Source organism: Herpailurus yagouaroundi, unplaced genomic scaffold (assembly GCF_014898765.1).
Source record: "Herpailurus yagouaroundi ecotype Mexico unplaced genomic scaffold, PumYag 139, whole genome shotgun sequence".
In the NCBI taxonomy this organism is placed as follows: Eukaryota; Metazoa; Chordata; class Mammalia; order Carnivora; family Felidae; genus Herpailurus; species Herpailurus yagouaroundi.
Genome location: NW_024412394.1, coordinates 59,043,241 through 59,063,563, shown reverse-complemented (window position 1 = coordinate 59,063,563; position 20,323 = coordinate 59,043,241). Strand labels below are relative to the sequence as shown.

At 37.9% G+C, this 20,323-nt stretch overlaps 1 long non-coding RNA gene across 1 annotated transcript in view; it reads left to right on the top strand.

Moving 5' to 3' along the window:
• The first annotated feature begins 332 nt into the window (after positions 1-332).
• Positions 333-20,323, top strand: part of LOC121029824 (uncharacterized) — a 67,775-nt gene continuing 47,784 nt past the window's right edge. Inside the window, exon 1 of the long non-coding RNA XR_005789923.1 lies at positions 333-486. This is a non-coding gene — a long non-coding RNA (uncharacterized LOC121029824). The remainder of the gene's footprint in view (positions 487-20,323) is intronic.

Here is a 20,323-nt window from a genome sequence, read left to right as displayed (position 1 = left end):
AAATTCTAAGTCCCTCCTACTGGGAGAATTATTTCCACTCATAGTTATTGCAAGGACTTACTGGGTACAATAGTGTGATTTCCAGGTGAGGAAGCTGGGACTTAGAAAAGTGTCCCATGCTGTCGTGATGAGCCTCATTAATGGAAGATTTGAACTTTTGTTCAAATTATACTTCTACTGAGATACAATGTCAACATTTCAGCTATGGTGTTAATTAAGATGATTCTATGCCTGTGAGTTTTATGTATGACAAAGCAATTGGAAATTTTAGAAATTAAGTAGCTATATTCGTAGGAAAAATGTCAGTCTTGCCAACTGTCTGTGTCTGCAGTGTGGGTAGTCAGTCTGCTCCGTCTCCGAGCAATGCCATCTGAGGAGGGAAAGGATCTTTGTCTGGGAGGGGTGATGGCAAACTCGGGAGATGGAATGAGCATCTTACGTGGCATGGAACCATTGCAAAAGGACTGGGACGCTGGCTGAAATGTGGTAAGACTTTTCTGGCCACATTCTCAAGTGATTAGGAACCTGTCATGCCTTTTTATGCTTTGTGGAAATCTACTGTGTTGTTGTCATCCTTTAAATATAAATTGCCTCTCTTTGCACGGAAGGAAAGGATTTCTCTGTTTTACATTGAATTGTGTTCCTTGAGGCTGAATTTGCACACAATGCTTCCTTAAATAAGCAGTTCCTGACTGTACCGTTGGAAGAAAACAAAGAGAAAGTTCAAGTTTTCTGGCACACATTAGCTAGCACTAACATTCATTTCACATTCATTAATTTAATGATGTTCTAGAAACCTAGATGATGCCAGGCACTGTGCTGGACACAGACATCTGGGTGATACTGCGGTGAGCAGTGAGCAAGGGACCATCACTGTCTCCAAAGGGCATTGGGGTCCTGGCGGTGGGGAGTGAAGGGGATTGGCTGTCATTAACCAGGATGCGTTTTTCCTTTTGACCCAAGGTTTTGGTTTTGGTTTTGGTTTTTTTCCCCGGATTCAGAAGGCAAAATGGCCCATCAAGAACAATACAAGGAATAAAATCCTTTGTTCACCTAGCTCTAATTTCCTTCTTAAATAAACTGGTAACTCTCAGGTTGTTCTGCAGATTCTTGATCATTGGTGAGGGAAGATTCATAAATTGCCACCCTGCCAGGAAGAGTTGGGCACATGAGTCTACTTTCCACTCTGCTTGCATTCTCCGTGAGACTTCTGTGCTTGTGTGAATTTCTGTATAGAGCAGAGAGACACTTCATTCTTGCATGAACTCGGGAGAAGTGAATTAGCCTCCACATTTTAGATATATGAATTATTCTTTAGTCTTCTTTATAATATAAAGGGAAATACATTTCATCCCATGCAAATACATATTCAACCTTTTTTATTTAATTGAGTGCATGAGTCAGTCTCCTATTCTATTTTTATTTACTTATTTGGTAGTTTTGAGGAAATTCTCCATTTTCTAACCACTTTAAAATCCTTCTTCAGATTAAGATCAACATCCGAGGCTAGAATTTAAACCCCAGAAAAGGTAGTAAGTAAAGAATCTTTAATTTATGAAACTGAACAAGTTGACTTATCCAAACATCTCTAGGGCTTTAATGGGGGATATCTATAATTCTCTGAATTGTATTCCTTTCACAGTGATATTGTGTAATTCCATTCTATTACCCTTGCTTAACATTAATGAGATAAAAAGATCACATTATGGCGATTGATGTTCTTCAAATTGAATGCACGTTTCCATGTACAAAGCTGGCTGCTAATTTAAAAAACATAGCATGTAACATAGAATCATGACCATGGTCATCACTCAGCTGGGACCAGATAGCATTTTTTATCTATTCATTGGATTTAACAAGGCATGAGATGGAAGCAGAATACAAAGTGTGGGTAGATTATCCCATATCCCTCCTTTTGGCCAATTCTTGGCAATCTCAGCAAGGAAACTGAGGCTTCATGTTTCCATGGAAATAAACCTCAAGGTCAAAGGGGCATATGGAAGGTCAGACAATGACAAAGGAACATCTGAGAGGCCATCTGGATGAGTGACCTGACATAATTAGTCATTAATCCCACTCTGGGGAACAATAGAGCTGGCAGAGAGTGTGTTTGGGCTTTGATCGTGGTCTGGGTGATCTCATGGGGAAGAGGGAAAAAAGCTCCACTTGGTAACTAAGCAGATTACCCCGGCATGCTATTAACTAAAGACGGGGTGGCCGAGGAGGCCAGTGGGATACGCATTTTACATATTAGACTACATTTCCCTTTACTTACCACAGGCCCCTCTAGGGCCATGTGGCTTTCGGATTAGCTTCTGGGTAGCATTTTTTACAGTTTACAATGGAAAGAGAGCAAGAGTCCCAAAATGCGTTGCTTAAAATTCTCAGGCAACAGATGGGAAGATAGCTGGAGAGCCAACGGCATTAGCCAGCTTGGTTTACAGGTGTCAATATTTACTAAGCAAAGTTTGCCAGGGTGCCTTTTGGGAAAAAGCAGAGAGAATAGTTAATCAGTAAAACAATAGCAATCAGTCCGTTGTCTGTTTTTAGCAGAATGGTTAGAATTATAAGTTGTCTTAAATGGTAAGAAGTACTCATTGGCATCTGTCTTTCTCTTTGGCTCTTCTTTTTCATGTTTATTAGTCTTAGCTGACTGTGATCAGTTACCCCTCACATGTAGCTGGAATCCTCCTATTTGAAGAGTTGGTGATTTTTGAGATTGATTGTGTGCATTTTTGTAGGATGTGAACATGCTAGCAGTCTTTATAAATGCATGTATTTCGGCACCTGCTGAAATCACCCTCTGCCCCCCAGGGATAACTGATTATACTTGCTGTGTAAAGAATGGTGGCCAGATGAGGTAGTAAATATATTGGACCAAAGTCTCTTTATTAGAACAGCTTTCTGAATAATGAAATTTAAAAGTCATTGTGAGGATTTTAATTTCGAAACCAGAATCTGCTTAGTCATTTGGGTGTTATATTCTGGTAAAGTACATGGGGCAGTGGAAAGAGCACTGGGCTGAGAGCTGGGGAGCTGACACAGAATGTTATACGCAGTCTGCCACTAATTTGTCATGCATTTTGTGAGCATTTCTTCGTCTGTGAAAGGATGGGTTGTGCTGTATCAAGGATAGCAAATATTCTCTTTCTTGTAATGCCAACGATGATAGGTGGGTAGTGGCTGCCTACACATCCACTGAAAGTTGAGAAAGACCCTGAGGGGTGTCTATGCTTAGTGGGAAAGAGTGATTAGTAATGTCTGCCATTTGGTGGGGAAAGACAAATGGCATGAGTGTTAAACATGTATATCTCCAGATTTGAGTATCTTATATATCGCTCTCAGCTCTATTTTAGATAACTTAGGGGAGGAGGCTATTTACATAAATACTTTAACAACTATTGAAAGTTGTGGCACACATTACTGTTATCATTATTCCCAGTAGTGGTAGTAGCAGTAATGGGAACTGCAACCCAGACTCTTGCATTAGGTCCGGTCCAGAAGTGACAAGGATGAAAAAGTCAAATGAGTTTGGTTACCGATATTTAACTGTATTTTCTCAAGCAGAATGTGGGTGCCTGAGTCATAGAATGTACTGACAGAATTAAGATGTCAAATCAAGGCTGAATGTAACTAATGACAGAAAATAGCTCTTATATAGTGCCATGGACAATTGTTATTTGGTCATGTTTCTTCTTTCCATGTGAAAGGTGAATTTTGAAAGTACATCTTGAAAACTGTAATTGTTTATTCAGTTGTGTTTTGAGTTAACACTAATCCTCAAAGGCTGCTCAGAGTGGCTAGACATAGATAACACAGGTACATGTCCATGGACGTTTTAAGTTTTGATGTGAAGTGTGGCATACAGAGCTTTCTAGATTTCTTTCTAGATTGCTTTCACTGAGGATTAAATGGAACTGAGCATCCAAGATTTTGTTCTCCCTCCTTGTCCCTTTAATCTATTATATCAGGAGTCTGTTTCTCTGCTGACATGTTAATTCACATGAATGATTTACTTAGGCATTCTTGCTGATGCAAAAGATTTCTGAATTCCCCTCTATGATTAGAAAGTACCTAAAATCAGCATGAAATATAACTCGAGTTATATCATCATAATGGCTTGAGTTATTCAAGGGAGTATCCTAATATCTTTTATTTATGGAATGTCTACATGTGGGAATTTTTACAAAGAGAGTTTCAGGTGTTTAAAACATTTTAATACTCAGGGTGCCTGGATGGCTCAGTCGGGTAAGCTTTCAACCTCGGCTCAGGTCATGATTTCACAGTTGGGGAGTTCGAGCCCTGGGTCAGGCTCTGTGCTAACAGCTCAGAGCCTGGAGTCTGCTTCGGATTCTGTGTCTCCCTCTCTCTCTGCCCCGCCCCTGCTCACACTCTGTCTCTCTCGCTCTCTCAAAAATGAACATTAGATTTTTTTCAAATTTCAATACTCAATTTTCACTGAAACTCTCTTAGGAGGTCACCTAATCACTCTCATGTTTGAGTCTATAAGTTCTAGGAAAGTTGTCTGAAGATACCCACACATGGAAAGTGCTGGGGTTTGCTTCCTTGGCCCATGTTTCCTGGTGTGCACCTGCTTCAGCTCTTTACTAGAGAAGTTCGCAAGTAGATAGAAATGTGCCTCATATTCTCTTTTTTCCCCCAAATTTTCATGGTGTAATTGACAAATAACATTGTAAAATATTTAAAGTCCACATCAGGGTGATTTGATGTACAAATACATCGTGAAAGGATTTGCACCATCTCAATAATATATCCATCATCTCACATATTTATCTTTCTTTCTTCCTTTCTTTCTTTTTTCTTTCTTTTTGTTTTTGTCTTTGTTTGGTGAGAACATTAATGTTTTACTCTCAGCAAATTTCAATTATATAATACAGTGTTGTCAATCATGTTTTTTTTCCTTTGACCTTTTGTCATTTAATACTCAAAACCTTTAAGTAATACTCCCCCAGTACAGGTATGTAACCCTGTGTAGCTATCATGTTTTCGGTTTTTTTTAAGTAATCTTTACACCCAACATGAGGCTCAAATTCACCACCCTGAGATCCAGAGTCACCTGCTGTCCCGACTGAGCCAGCCAGGTGCCCTTATTGCCATTATGTTTTACATCAGGTCTTCAGAACTTATTCATCTTACAGCTGGAAGTTTATATACCCTTTTACCAACTTCTCCCTATTTCCTTAACCACCCCAGCCCTTGGCAACCACTTTTCTGTCTTCTGATTCTATGAGTTTAACTTTTTTTCTTTTAATTCCACATGTAAGTGATACAATGCAGTATATGTCTTTCTCTGTCTGGCTTATTACACTTCACATATTGCTTTTAAGTTCCATCCATGTTGTTGCAAATGGTAGGATTTCCTTCTTTCTCATGGCTGAAAAATATTCCTCTGTGTGTGTTGGGGGGGTGTATGAAAAGTCTTAAAAAATATGTTCGGCAGAGATTCACAAAAATCCCAGAAAAAATTCACAATTATCACACAAAAATTCATCACAAATTCCAGAAACTGCATTACTACCCATATTTTTATTTCTTTAATATTGATTCAAATAGTTTTCAAATGTCTCTATAATTGCAAACATCCACTAAAATATTTTCATCACAAAACTGATAAAAAAAATTCTGTCACTCTTGGTAAAAGCTCCCAGAGTTTTTCCTCTACAAAAGTCAGAGAAAATGGCTGGCATTATTTGATCCATTTTTAGAATGAGTGTGCAGGTCTTGGTAAAAATAATTGAAACATTCAAACATGGCCCTTTGATTTCTTCTGATAATGAAATGCTAGCATCTTTTGTCATTTGTCCTGCCACTCTTCTTTAAAATTGGATTCTGTTTTCTATGAAATAGTTAATGGCTTATTTCATAATTTCTGTGGACCAGTCAAGGAGTGATTGTAAAGCTTGATGTTTTTATTGTTCATTGTTCAAAGTGAATGTCAGCTCTTTGTAAACATTTCTTTGCATCTGATTAACCTCATTATAACTTTATGACTGAAAAAGATCTTTCAGAAAAGAAAAATTTATATAATCATCGCTATTTATTTCATATTTACTGTTTAGTTAGAGGACTATGTAGCACCCTAGGGGTTGCAGAGACAAATTATGCCCAAAGTGAGGTCAAAGCATTTCAACCTGTTTAGAACTTTTGCATGTAAGTTGAGCTTGCATGTATAACTGAGTCTGTGTATGTTAAAGGATAGCTCAAAAACTGGGAACTCTCTAGGCCAACTTCCACGTAGGAAATAATGCTTATGAAAAGCTAAGTGACAGGGGCGCCTGGGTGGCGCAGTCGGTTAAGCATCCAACTTCAGCCAGGTCACGATCCCACGGTCCGTGAGTTCGAGCCCCGCGTCAGGCTCTGGGCTGATGGCTCAGAGCCTGGACCCTGTTTCTGATTCTGTGTCTCCCTCTCTCTCTGCCCCTCCCCCATTCATGCTCTGTCTCTCTCTGTCCCAAAAAATAAATAAACGTTGAAAAAAAAATTAAAAAAAAAAAAGAAAAGCTAAGTGACAAAAATATGCTCATTTAAAGCTTTCACATAGGGGTGTCTGGTCGGCTCAGTCTTAAACGTCCAGCTCTTGATTTCAGCTCAGGTCATGGTCTTGCCATTCATGAGTTCAAGCCCCATGTTGGGCTCTGTGCTGACAGCACAGAGCCTGCTTAGTATTCTCTCTCTCCCCCTCTCTCTCTGTCCCTCCCCCCCAATCACACTCTTTCACTCTCTCTCTCAAAATATATAAATAAACTTAAAAAAATAAAGCTTTCACATATATCATTGAAAGTCAATGGCAGCCACACTAATTGTTTGGAACTTAAACAAACAACAGATTTGAGGGAGAAGTGTTTTATCACGGATACTGTTAAGAATTGTCCATTTGAGGTGATAATGAAAAGTGGACTAATTTTTCATCAGTGTTATTATTTTAAAAAAATGCTTTACAATACACCCCCACCACATGCGCCTTTACTGCTGGTGTCCAGGGCTCACCCTTTCTCCTCCCGCCCCCCATACTGAGTATGAGAAAAGAATGAGTGACTCCATCACAGCACAGGTTTTTCCCACCATACTCTTGACGTGTGAAAGGTCTTAAGATCTCTTGGCCCAATCGGCAGGAAGATTATGGGGATTTTAATATAGTGAGATGCACATTGTTTCCCAAATTATTGGGACATAATTGGTATCAAGATCTCCACTTTCTCAATTCTTTTTTCTTCTTGTTGGACCTTACACGATTGGGTAGTAAGGCCAGCTACCCCCTTTACCTATGGTTCTCACCATCACGTCTCTTTCCCAGCACAGCACAGATGCTCTTCCTACTTCATTATACTTTGTCACAGGACCTCCTCTCTTCAGTTCTTAACTTTTGCAGTTCGCTTGAATCTATTTTATATTGCTCCATTTGACTGTGGTAGTCTATATTTATCATTTACATTGGCTTCTTAGTAAATTAAAAAAATCCAAACACATCCAAGTTTTATCAAACAAATTCAAATTTCTCACTCTACTTTTCAGAGAAGCCTGCCCAGAACCCTGGCTAGAATTATCTCCTTCTGGACTGAGATCTGAAACTTTTTTCTGACATCTCTAATGTAGGTCTTACCGCAAATATTGTAATGATTTCTTATATATAAATTTTTATTTTCCCCTTAGTATGTGAACTCTAGGGGAAGAAACAATTTTTTTCTCTTTCCAATATCTTGTACAGCTTGAGACATAGCCAGTGATTAATAAATTATTTTGAAAGTAATGAATAAATGAAGATTTTAGTTGGGTTGTCTAAGAATAACTCACTGCAATCTTCTTGTTCTGTAGATTTTTTCCCCAAATATATTCCCTTTCTTTTCCTCAAAAAACATACATTGACTTATATGTAATTAATGCTGTTATATTTCCCCGGCAATAATTTTTGTCCGATCATGTAAACATTCCACACCTTTCCCTTCACTTGGGTCAGAATCGTCAAGTCCCAGACAATCAGACCTTGGTTGTCAGAGGTGTTGTGTAGAGAACCCAACACAATACTAACTGATACAAGCTATTTCATGCTTTTGAAACCAAATAATAGCAACTGGTGGCTTACGTAAGAATCAGGGAGAGGCTAATGAACCAGAACACAGAAGACCATATTGTTGGTTTACCTAAGAAAACATATTCTTTCTCAACATACATAAGACAAAATGCGTTTGAATGCAAAATCGTATTTTTTAATGAATATTCTTTATTAAGAAGCTTTGCTTGTTTCATTAGCAGAGATTTTGGATTTCTCTGGTAATACACTTCAGGAGAAAGTGCCGAGCTAGACAATTCTTCATGATATACTTGAGTGATTATCATCATTGAACAATTTCCTGCAAAAACAACTGTGAACATAATACTCAGTTCAGTGTTAGGAAATAGAAATAATATAAGATGTAGCCTTCCCATGAGGCTAATAATCTTTTGAGGGGAGATGTGGCACATGTAGGAAATGATTTGAAAACAATGCAGGGGGATAGAGCAGTATTAAATCATGTAATACAAGCACTTAGTACTAGGTTGGACTACAGAGTATTGGAAGAAGATTCTCTAAGGATCTGTGAAGTTTCTGCCTGTCTCGCAAGCAGAGGCACTGACTGCCTTAGTTCTAAATTATCTTTTCAAAAAATTTTTTATAGTGAACAGACTTGGAAGATAAAGATAGGGTCTTCCTAGAGGCAAAGAACACACTTGCTTACAGCCATTATTGAAAAGCAAAAAAAAGATTTGGGTCCCTAAGCACAGGATTTCTCTCATGTAATACAATCCACTATATGTTTAGGCACCAATTTCTTTCTCCGTGGAACTTGGGAAGAAGAAAATTTAATGTAACTATAATGATACTCAGGATTCTTGGCTTTGTCATGAGTAATACAGTCCTTTATCTCTGAACCCTGAGTCTCATGTCCTCTGCCAGCATCTATGAAATTATAGCAGGCTAATTTGTAAGCTTGCAAGTAGGGTAATGTCTTGGGACTTTAATAGCTCTTGACAGAGAATAGGAATAAAGCTTTATGGAATAAATACGATTAAAGATGTACCTGAAAAATGAGCATGGTTTGGTAGTGAAAGAAATTTATTCCCAAACAGTGCACTATGTAAAATGGGCTCAGACTTTGGAGGTTCTTAAACTAAGTGAAGTGGTTGGATTTGTTCTTACATACTGTATATTTTTGAAGAGGGTGATAAGATGAAAGAAATATTTTAGTAACATTAGTCTGTGTGTTAGAAAGGAGGAGAGAGAATCTAAAATCATGGAGGTCCATTAGGAATTGTAGCAATCTGCTAAGAATAAGAGTATAGGGAGTGAACATGATAAAATCGATATCGTAAGAGAAAGAATATGAGAGAAGACAAAAAAAAAAAAAAAAAAAGAGTAATGGGAGACTGTAGCTTTTCATTCCAGGTTAAGCCTTTCAGTGACTAATGGTGAGATGAGTTTTAAAATCAGATAATACTAGCAGTGTGATCTTAATCTAATTAGTTAACCTTTCTGAATCTTAGTCATGAACAGAATCTATCCCACACCAGTTATTTGTACGGATTAACAAAAATAATGTAGGTGAAAGTGAAGAGTCTTCATTCTGCAGCAGTCTTAATTACATAATATAATGCAAATAAAGGGTAGGATAGGAAATAGGATATTTTTGTAAAAGTTGCTGATTTTAAACTAGGTGCTTTTATCAAGTCATTCCTGGATAAAGGGTTTGATTATTTCAAGGTAAGGAAAATAAGGAATAAATTGATATTTAAGAAAATTTTACTAACAATCATATAACCAATTAAAATATAACAGAAGAAAAGTCTTTATTGGAGGGGGGCGGCACAGACAATTGCTTTGGATGACCTTGACTAAGATTATCAGTTGCAAATCACAAAGATTTTCAGTTGCAAATCACAAAGATTTTTTTTCCCCCAGTTACTCAGGAAGAAAAGGGGAAAGAATGGAAAAACCATTGGACCACTATGTGTCAAGGTGACCCTAAACTGGTGCTTTGCCAAGTTCTCCCAGAGATGGCTATGATGATTTCATGGGATTTCTAGACTGTTCCTTTTATTCTTTACATCTCATTTTTATGCCTATTTCCATTTCTCACCATGTCCACCACATAGCCATTGGAAAAGGAGAGAGCATCAAGTACACATCAAGCTGTTTTGTTACTACTTAGCACCCTTAACAAAAGCTTTGCTTGTTAAGAGTCAGAATGAGATCAGGCAAAAGGCCCCTGGGTTTCAAAATCCTATCCATAGGATCCATCCATCCTATCCATCCCTAACCACCCAGTTCTCTATACCAAGCACCATGACCAGGTACTGTGCTCTTTGGCATAGGAACTCCCTGTAGCTTCCACTTTAATTTTGCATCTCTGTTTTCACAGACTTAGGTCAGGTCATGTGTTCAATATGCTCATAGTAGATATCACTGAAAAACAGTTGACTAGTGATTACTGAACAGAGATGCAAGAGAATATGAAAAAGTTGAAATATTGCATGTTAAACACTTGAAAAAATTAGTTATTTCTCATTCTGAGAAAAATTGATATTGGCTTTCAAATTCTAGAAAGAATGAATAATGGGATAGATTTATGGAAATGTAACTTATACCCTTGGACTTGTCAAATAACTAGGAAGCAGCCCCCACTAGAGCGTGCAGCCTCGGAGTACTGGGGAGTATGTTCCCTAATCCCAGCACATGTTCTCACTCACCTCTGCTGGATTTCTGTTCATAGTACTTACCACTTTCCAAAATATCATTCACTTATTTGTTATATTGTCTGTATCTTTCAGTGGAATCTAAGCTCCACGAGGGTAAGCATGAGCCAGGGCACAAACTTTTGTTTTTGTCTCCTTTGTTCTTCACTTTATCTCTGGCACTCCCTGGCCCAGAGTATGCCAAGGAAACAGTTGTGGAACAACTGCAAATATGGAGACCAAAACATGGAGAAAACAAAAGGATACAAATTATGGGTGCTATCAGTGTTTCCTCAAGTTAGCAAAATTCTTATGTTTCTTAGGAAGAAAAAGATGCAAAGAAGGATGAAATGGATAACTGAGTTAGAGTTATAGCAGAGTTGAGAATGTGCTATCAGCACTGGTCTCTAACATCTGTGACTTCTGCTTTCTGGCTCACGTACTAAGGAAGGCCCTCTTAGAACAAATTGTGAGAACTCAATAAGTGTCAGCAAGACAGTTTTGCTGCAGCTCCACTTGGATACATCCCACTGTCCAATCTCCACCACTAGTGCCCCTCCTGCCAGGCTTGAGCACATTCCCAGGCACATTCAGTGCAGAGGATTCTGGAAAGCTAAAAATTCCCTGTGCTTGTTTTTAAAGGGGAGTCTCTCTTGTTCTCTTTCTCTCTTGCTGTTGATGTTACATTTCTTTACCTGTTACTTAGGACCTGTCTCCCTTATTGTTATTTGACCAGTGATTATTTCTTCTTTTGCTCTTATCAGACACAGTTAATCTTCCACTAAAACTTGATTAGATCTCCTTAACATATCTTGCACAGGACTCTCCAAGATATGACTCTTTCCTATGGCCTCAGTTCTGACCTCTTACTACTATATCATGTTCTGGATCTAGGACCTCAAACTGCATAATTCAGCCAGAAAATGTATTTTACCTTGTTTTGGAGACTTTTAAGAATCGGGAAGTTTCATAGAAAGCTGTGGATTTCCAGTGACTTCTGCAAAACCCAAGTTGGCCATACTTTGTCTCCTTTATCACAGACAACAATCAGCTGAAGTTCTGTCATTGCTGTGACACAGAGTGGACATGTTCATTTCACCAGCTTCCCTTCTTTTCTGCCCCAGCTGGTGCTGATTATCCAGTTTACTGTTAAGACCAAAAGACATTGCAAAATGAGAGGGCCAAGGATGTGCCAGGCCACATTCCCAATGATCTTATTACTAATATTTACCCATTTTGAAAGACTTAGATTAAAAAACTTCTACTCTATGACATTGCCCTGCTCTTCTCCATGCAAAAATGTATTCACTCATTTGAAACATTTATTGAGGATCTACTAGATGGCAGTGAGGATTCAGCAGTGAAAAGTTTGGAGAAGTGTACAGACTAGGGATATGAATTTGGCAGTCATCAGCATCAGAGGGTATTTAAGCCACAGGATGGGGTACTGTCACGAAGAGACAGAGTAGGCATTGAGGGAAAACGGGGAAAGGCTTCCCAATGCTTTTCTCATGTAATTTTCATGATATGTGGCAATTATTCATTTTTCTTTTTCCAATAATTACAAAAGTTCTCAAATATGTATTTCAAAATAATTCAAACCTATGGAAAGGTTGCCAACTGATACAATGGATAGCCATATGCCCTTCCCCTACATTTGTGGATGGTTAGTGCTTCATCGTATTTGCTTTCTCTGTCCCTCCACCCCCATCTCTCTCTCTCTCTCTCTCTCTCAATCATCTGAGAATTATTTGTGAACAGCACTGTGTTTCACTCCTAGATATTTCAACACATCTCCTAATGACAAGGACGTTTCTTTTACAACCAAGATCACAAAATTTAATATTGACACTATTATCTAATATGCTTGTCCCTATTCAAATACTCTCCCATTGTGTAATAATTTCATTTATAGTTTTGTTGATTGGTTGGTTGGTTGGTTTTAGTATCTGATCAACAATCACTTGTTGTATTTGGTTGTTATATATATATTTTTTGTCTTTAATTTCAAACAATTTCCTGGAATTTTGGTGAGGGGGGATGAGGATGGATAGAGAGGAATCTTTTGTGTTGACATGTTTTTGATTTTTTTTTTTTTTGAATCCTGGACAGTTGTTTTCAGAATGCCTGTCGATTTGATTCTATCTAAACTTAATTTTTTTTATGATTAAATGTTTACTTATTTTTGAGAGAGAAAGAAAGAGCAAAAGTAGGGGAGGGTCAGAAAGAGGGGGACAGAGGATCTGAAACAGGCTCTTTGCTGACAACAGCGAGCCTGATGTGGGGCTCAAACTCACAAACCACGAGATCATGACCTGAGCTGAAATTGGACACTTAAGTGACTAAGCCTCCCAGGTGCCTCCCTTTATGATTAATTTAGGTTAAACATTTTTGGCAAGAATATTACATAGATGATATTATATGTGCCTTATTGAATCACATGGTGTCAGTTTTTCCTATTATTGTTAAATTTTGTAATCTAGTAAGATAATGTTTCTCAATTCCGTTTGCCTGTATACTGCTCCTAACAAGGTTTCATCCAATAATTCTAGCATCTGAGGATGACCCTAACTGAATAAATTATTTTTATAGTGCTAGCAAAATGATGACTTTCTATTTCTATCATTCCTTCTATATTTATTAGCTGACTTGTAATAAAGCAAGCATTTCCTTTCTCCCTCGTTCTCTCTCTCTCTCTCAAATAAAAAAAAAAGCTTTTAAAGTATCAGTTGGGATTCATAAACTTTTAAGAAACATTTCATGTCTTTCTCCCATTCCTGTCATTCTTCGCTTTGATTCTCAGAAGTAATTATTTACAAGCTGTCTCCCATTTAACTGTGAGCCTTTTGAATGTGAGTAATAGAATCATGTCTCATGGATCTTTTCCCCTAACACACATGGAAACCTATAGATGTTTATCAAATGAATGAATGAATGTAACTACCAAATCATCTATCAAATTTGTTCATGGTCTTTAGCAATTAAAGCAACGAGATATATATATTATTTATTAATTTGACAAATATTAAAACATGTATCCATATTTTATATTAACATGTGTTAGGGTTTTAAAAGGATATTCATCATATGCTACTGGAGGATAATTTAGTAACATGTATTATAAGTATTTAATGAATAGTGGATAAGATTACAATGGAAATGATTAGAGTTAAAACACCTTCAAATTTATGAAGAATAGATGAAAAACACATTTCCTTCAACTCAACAATTCTATTTCTAGTGGTTGGTACCAGAGACACATTTTTGAAACATGAAACCAATGTTTTATGTGGCAATCCCTTTTTAGAGTAGACCTATGCAATGGATCAGTGGAATTCATTGCCTTGTGGAAGTGGGGTGGGAGCTGCCAAGGTCAAGGGAATCATTGCTTGACTGTATATTTCACAACAGAGGTTGTTGAATCCATTCTTAATTAAAAGGCTAAAGCAAGTACTTTTGATTTTCAAAAGCCAGACTTTAATGCCAAATGGGAAAAGTTTGTATGTTTCAAATGAGTCAGAGCCTGAAAGACTGACCACAGAATAGATAATAAAGCAGGGAAAAATCTGGACTATTATGCAAGCCTTTCCTGGGGCATGAGAGGAGAAGCCAGAGAGAAGGGGATGGAAGTCTTGGAGTCAAATGCCAATGTCCGTTTGAACATCACGGAGGGGAGGTGGTTTGAATGGGAAGCCAACGCATGTGCTCTGTTTTTCATTTGCTATCCTTTCAGGAGACTTGCAGAATGCCCTGTGCCAAGAGGACAGTAGAAATGACAACACGGCTAGCTTAAAACAGAGAAGGGTTAGGTCTCCATGGGCTGCCCGTAGCTGTCAATAAGCCAGAGGTCGTCATGGGCCCAAGGAAGAATTCTGGGCACAACTGAGAATTAAAATTGTGGATCTTCCAGGGTATCATGATGGCAGCAGGCAAAGGGAGGGCCCAAAAGTGGACTGACTCAGAGGGTGACCACCAGGGTATGGAGAGTGGGATGTGGACAAGCTCCCAGACCTAGCATTTGTCCTAAAATAATTTTTAAATGATATTTTTAAATGTTTAATGGACTGCAAATACTTTTAACATGTATAGTAAAATTTTTGGCCTTAAAACTTTTTTATATACATTATTTAAAAAATATAGGGACAGGGGTGCCTGGGTGGCTCAGTCGGTTGAGCGTCCGACTTCAGCTCAGGTCATGATCTCGCGGTCCGTGAGTTCGAGCCCGACGTCGGGCTCTGTGCTGGCAGCTCGGAGCCTGGAGCCTGTTTCAGATTCTGTGTCTCCCTCTTTCTCTGACCCTCCCCCATTCATGCTCTGTCTCTCCCTCTCTCAAAAATAAATAAATGTTAAAAAAAAAATTTAAAAAAAATATAGGGACAGTTAGTGTTAGGTCTCACATTTAATCCCTTACCAAAAACATATATGATTATTAGATTCTAAAGGTTGAGTCATGAAACATTGGCAATTATATTCTTTATATTTAAAAAAGATTCAACTGACTTGTGTATTTTATACCCCTGTATTTGTTTCTTTGTCCAGATTCACTTAAGGGCCAAACTATAAGATGTTCCTCCCATTTGTAACTGGTCACAAAAGACCTGTTAGTCAGGCCCATCTACTATGAAGTCCCATGCTTAGTGAAGTTAATACTTTCTACTTTGTTTCATTTAGTTTAAAGGAAAGAGCAAGTTAATTTTTACTACATAGCTCTTTGGGAAAATTTAATTCTGCTCCGTCAGAAATTTCCTATTCTTATTGCGCCGGTCTGAGATCACAGCCAGGTCTGTAGGGAGTTTTGTGGTTGTTTGGGGGTGGGGAATGGATCAATCATAGCAGCTGTTGGCATTTAACAGAAAGTTTCCATTCCATGCCCTACTCATCAAATTATAAATGAGTGGATGAGATGCGATTGGCTAGAAAGCCACACCTGCATCAAAACTTAGAGCATTGCTGGTGTGCATAGTTCTCAAATGACTATATTTTCTCCTTTGGGAATGCTGTGAACAATTTGAGAAAGTTCAGTTGTGAAATATTTTCATCATGCTAATGAATGGCTTTTGCGTTTGCTGCTTTGTTTTTTCTTTATTTGATTGTTAAAGTAGATGTGCCTTCAAGTTTTGTTTACCCTTACGATAGATATTTTTGCTTTAAAGAAACAAAGTTTATAAAAATCTTACAAGATATTTTGATATCAAATGGCTCTTACAAATGACTAGCTAATTCTTAGCTAATCAGGACATGTGGGTTAAATTTCTCCTCCTTAATACCTATTGGTTTAATATTGTAAGAGACCTCAGGATACCTCAGCATATTTGTGTTACTTATTATATTGACTTTCCAAATAGCAATAAAGTCATGGAGGAAATACTAATTCAAGATTTAGGTCCCTTTCCCCAATTATCCCAAACTTTTTGAAGAATAGCTTATATGTAGACATTTATACATAGGCATAAATAGCAGTTAATAGGACAAAATTTTCCTAGTAAAATGATTTATTTAAAAATGCCCTTTCTGGAAAAGATGCTCAACATCATCTTCAGGAAAATGCAAATCAAAACCACAATGAGATCACCTCATACCTCTCAGAATGGCTAAAACAAAAAAGACACAAGGAAAAAAACCAAAAAAACAAGTGTTGGCAAGGATGTGTAGAAAAAAGAGCCCTTGTGTACTGCTGGTGAGAATGCAAACTGGTGCAGCCACTCTGGAAAACAGTATGGAGATTCCTCAAAAATTTAAAAATAGAACTACTCTGTGATTCAGTAATCATACGACTATGTATTTACCCAAAGAATTGGAAAATGCTAATTTGAAAGGATATATACACCCTTATGTTTGCTGTAGCAGTATTTACAATAGCCAGACTGTGGAAGCAGTCCAAGTATCCATCGATAGATGAATGGATAAAGAAGATGTGGTATATATATACTATATATACATACATATATATATGTATGTATGTACTATATATACATACATACATACATACATATATATGTATGTATGTATGTATATATATGTATGTATGTATATATAGTATATATATACTATATACCATATATAGTAGAATATTATTCAGCCATAAAAAGAATGAAATCTTGCTATTTGCAACAGTGTGGACGGACTAGAGAATATTATGCTAAGTGAAATAAGTCAGAGAAAGAAAAATACCAAATGATTTCACTCCTATGTGGAATTTAAGAAACAAAATATAAGCAGTGGGGGAAAAAAAAAGAGAGAGACACAAACCAGGAAACAGACTCTTAACTCCAGAGAACAAACTGAGGGTTGCCAGAGGGGAAGTGAGTGGGGGATGGGTGAAATAGATGATGGGGATGAAGAGCACACTTGTCTTGATGAGCACTGAGTAACATACAAAATTGTTGAATCACTGTATTGTATACCTGAAAGTAATATAACACTGTATGTTAACTATACTGGAATTAAAATAAACACTTACTGAAAAACAAACAAACAAAAAAAAAATGCCCCTTCTGTTAGAGTAGTTGACATAATGACTTACTCTTCTGAGGAGATAACTTCACCAGGCTTTCTTGGTTAGAGTACCTCCTGGCATTACCTGCTAGCATACTTTTTTCAGTGATATTGATGTGCAGTGCTTGCTTAAGTTGAAATTCTCGTCTCACATGACACATTTTGCAGGAATCATGTTTCCATATACCAATCCATAGACTGAGGCATATAACCTTGATCCTGAAAAACTAAAGTGTGTTATCTTTGTGTCAGAACAAAGCACTGAGAACCAATACAATTCATTTCTATTTTTCTCTTTTTTTTTTTTATTTTTTTAAATTTTTTTTAAAATTTTTTTTTCAACGTTTATTTATTTTTGGGACAGAGAGAGACAGAGCATGAACGGGGGAGGGGCAGAGAGAGAGGGAGACACAGAATCGGAAACAGGCTCCAGGCTCTGAGCCATCAGCCCAGAGCCCGATGCGGGGCTCGAACTCACGGACCGCAAGATCGTGACCTGGCTGAAGTCGGACGCTTAACCGACTGCGCCACCCAGGCGCCCCTTGTTGTTTTTTTTTTAATTCTGTATGAGTATCAGCTGGTTTGTGTCTAGAATTAGTCCCTTATACGTTTTCTAGAAGTTGCTAATGTGTGGCCATTCCTCAGTTTGACAGTTGGCTCCACTGTGGCATTAGCACACAATGGTACATGAGTCACACTAGCAAACTCTAGTTTCAAATGAGTTCATGATATAAATACACAGATTTTGATGAATGTGTTTTCTTTTACACTAGTGTGAAGTAAGAGCTGAAAACCAAACCACCTGCCATGACCTGCTGGGCCCTGCATAATCTTGCCTGGACCCATGCTGTGACCTCATTCTGCACCCCTCTCTGCCTCACTATTCTCCAGCTACACCAATTTACCTTCAGTTTTCCACACACAGCAAGTGCATTGCCACCTGCCTTCCCCAGGCTGCAGCACTACTGGGGCTCAGAGATGCCTTCCCTGTGTACCTACCCTGTCCACCTTCCTTTCCCTGCCCAATGCCTTCCCTATGGAAAGATGACAGGTCTCTTCTCTCACTGATCTCCATCCACACTTAGATTTGTTTCCTACACTGCACATAGCACTATTGAAATTAATTTAATGTAAGTGTTTCTGATCTGCCTCTCTTTTTTAGAAAATCAGCTTTAGAGGAGAGGTCATGTTCATTCATCCTATTCAATGGCATGAGCAAGGGCTTGGCACATAGTAGATTCTACATAAATAATGTATAAACAATGAGTGAATGAATGAATGAATAATACTCTGATATAACCCTTGCAGAAAACTGTATAAATTTCTTAGGCAAATTATTTGATATAAAAAAATAGAATAAAAAAAGTTTTAATGCTGGGGACTCTATGAAACTGAAGGCTCTCAGCTTCTGCATGTTCTCTGGTCAAGAAAATTTCACTGCTGGGTAGGCAAAGGCCCTGTCCCCACCTCAGCATAATGCCCAACAGAAAGGAAAGGTCTCTAGGACCATTCCTAGAGAGATGGATTAAAATTATCAATGACCAAAGGGCAATGTCACAAGTTGAACAGGATGTTGATGAAGAGGTGATGGCCAGGAAAGCCACACCATAAGTCCCCGAAGCATCTAAGGGAGGGAGTTACTCACGAGAAAGGCAGGCATGGGAAGTCTGAAGCCTTAGTGATTTCACTTGTGGGACTTACAAGCATGGAAATTATTACAAGTTTTGAAAATCATTATTATTGTGCCATTTCTTAATTTTATTCCCCATCTTGGTATATTCTGGCAAACTCCACTGCATATTTTCAGAAGACAACTGCCCCACCCCCGCCCCCGCGACACAGCTTCAAAGCACAAATATCTCCAGGATTGCTACAATTACATTCCTCTCTGTTTGAATTCAGTACCCCACTTTTAAATATATATTCTCCTCTCATCATTTAAAAACATTTCAAAAATAAACTGACCATTTTTATGGGAGTGATTGGTCCTCCCTTTGTGTCTCTGAAAGAATTAAATTTGGGCAGCAAAAGTAATACTGTTTCACAAAGTTTTTCTTTGCACTTACAATTAGAAAGTTTTCAGAGTCTGTGGATTATGAAGATTTTTTGCCACTACTAATTTCCTATTTGAGGGGTTAAATGTATTTGTATTTGGGAATAATAAAGCTAATAATAAAGTTCTTGCCCCCCCCCCCAAATAATGGGCAAAAGAATGAAGAATGTACGTTTTCTCTGTCTTTCTCTTTGTTATAGACAAAATGACTTACAGATGGTAACACAAAGTGAAAGACACTTGCATTTCCTCGTTCAATTTAACTTAAAACAAATCAAGAATCATTAATTAAAAAGATACAATTTAGCAAAATTAAGATTTAAACACTTAGCAGTCGGTGAAAACAAGTGTGCTAATTTCCATGACCATATAACATAATTTGGTGATTGAAACTGACCTTATTTGGTGGGCAGTCCAACATCAGACAACAGATCAGGGAAGAATCCAATTACAGAACAAAGACAAATGAGAAAAATCTAGATGCTGTTGGAATAATCCAAATTATCACTTTTCTTTGGTTTAGAGGATACTAATGGGTAGCATTGCATGAAATGAAAAGTTTGATGAAAGTGGCGATTATGCACTGTTCTAAATGTTTTATTTCTTGAATTAGTGGGTCATGTAAAAGAGAATGAAAGAGAAGGGTTGATGGTGGCAGTGGAGGACCAGTCATCATGGAAATGAATGATTGCAACAAAGGGGCTAGGGAAGATCCCTCACCTGTGTTGATGAAGGTAAGAGCTGTTATTTGAGCCAAGCATTCCTTCCTCAGACTCCATTTCCATTTTATTTCCAAAATGCTAGAGGAAACAGCACAGGCGGCCGTGGCTCCAGTAGGGCACAAATCCGGCTTGTCAGAACCCAGGATAGTTGAAGCAGCAAATCCTTCTGAAGCTCTGATATTTGTATCATTAATTAATCACTCTTCTAAGGTCAGTGGAGCAGCCGACCAACTGCATGATCAGTTCCAAGTTTAAGGGGCTCTCCTGTAGGCTACCATCTTAGATCTACAAGCTATATTACGTATTTTTAAACAATAGCATAATC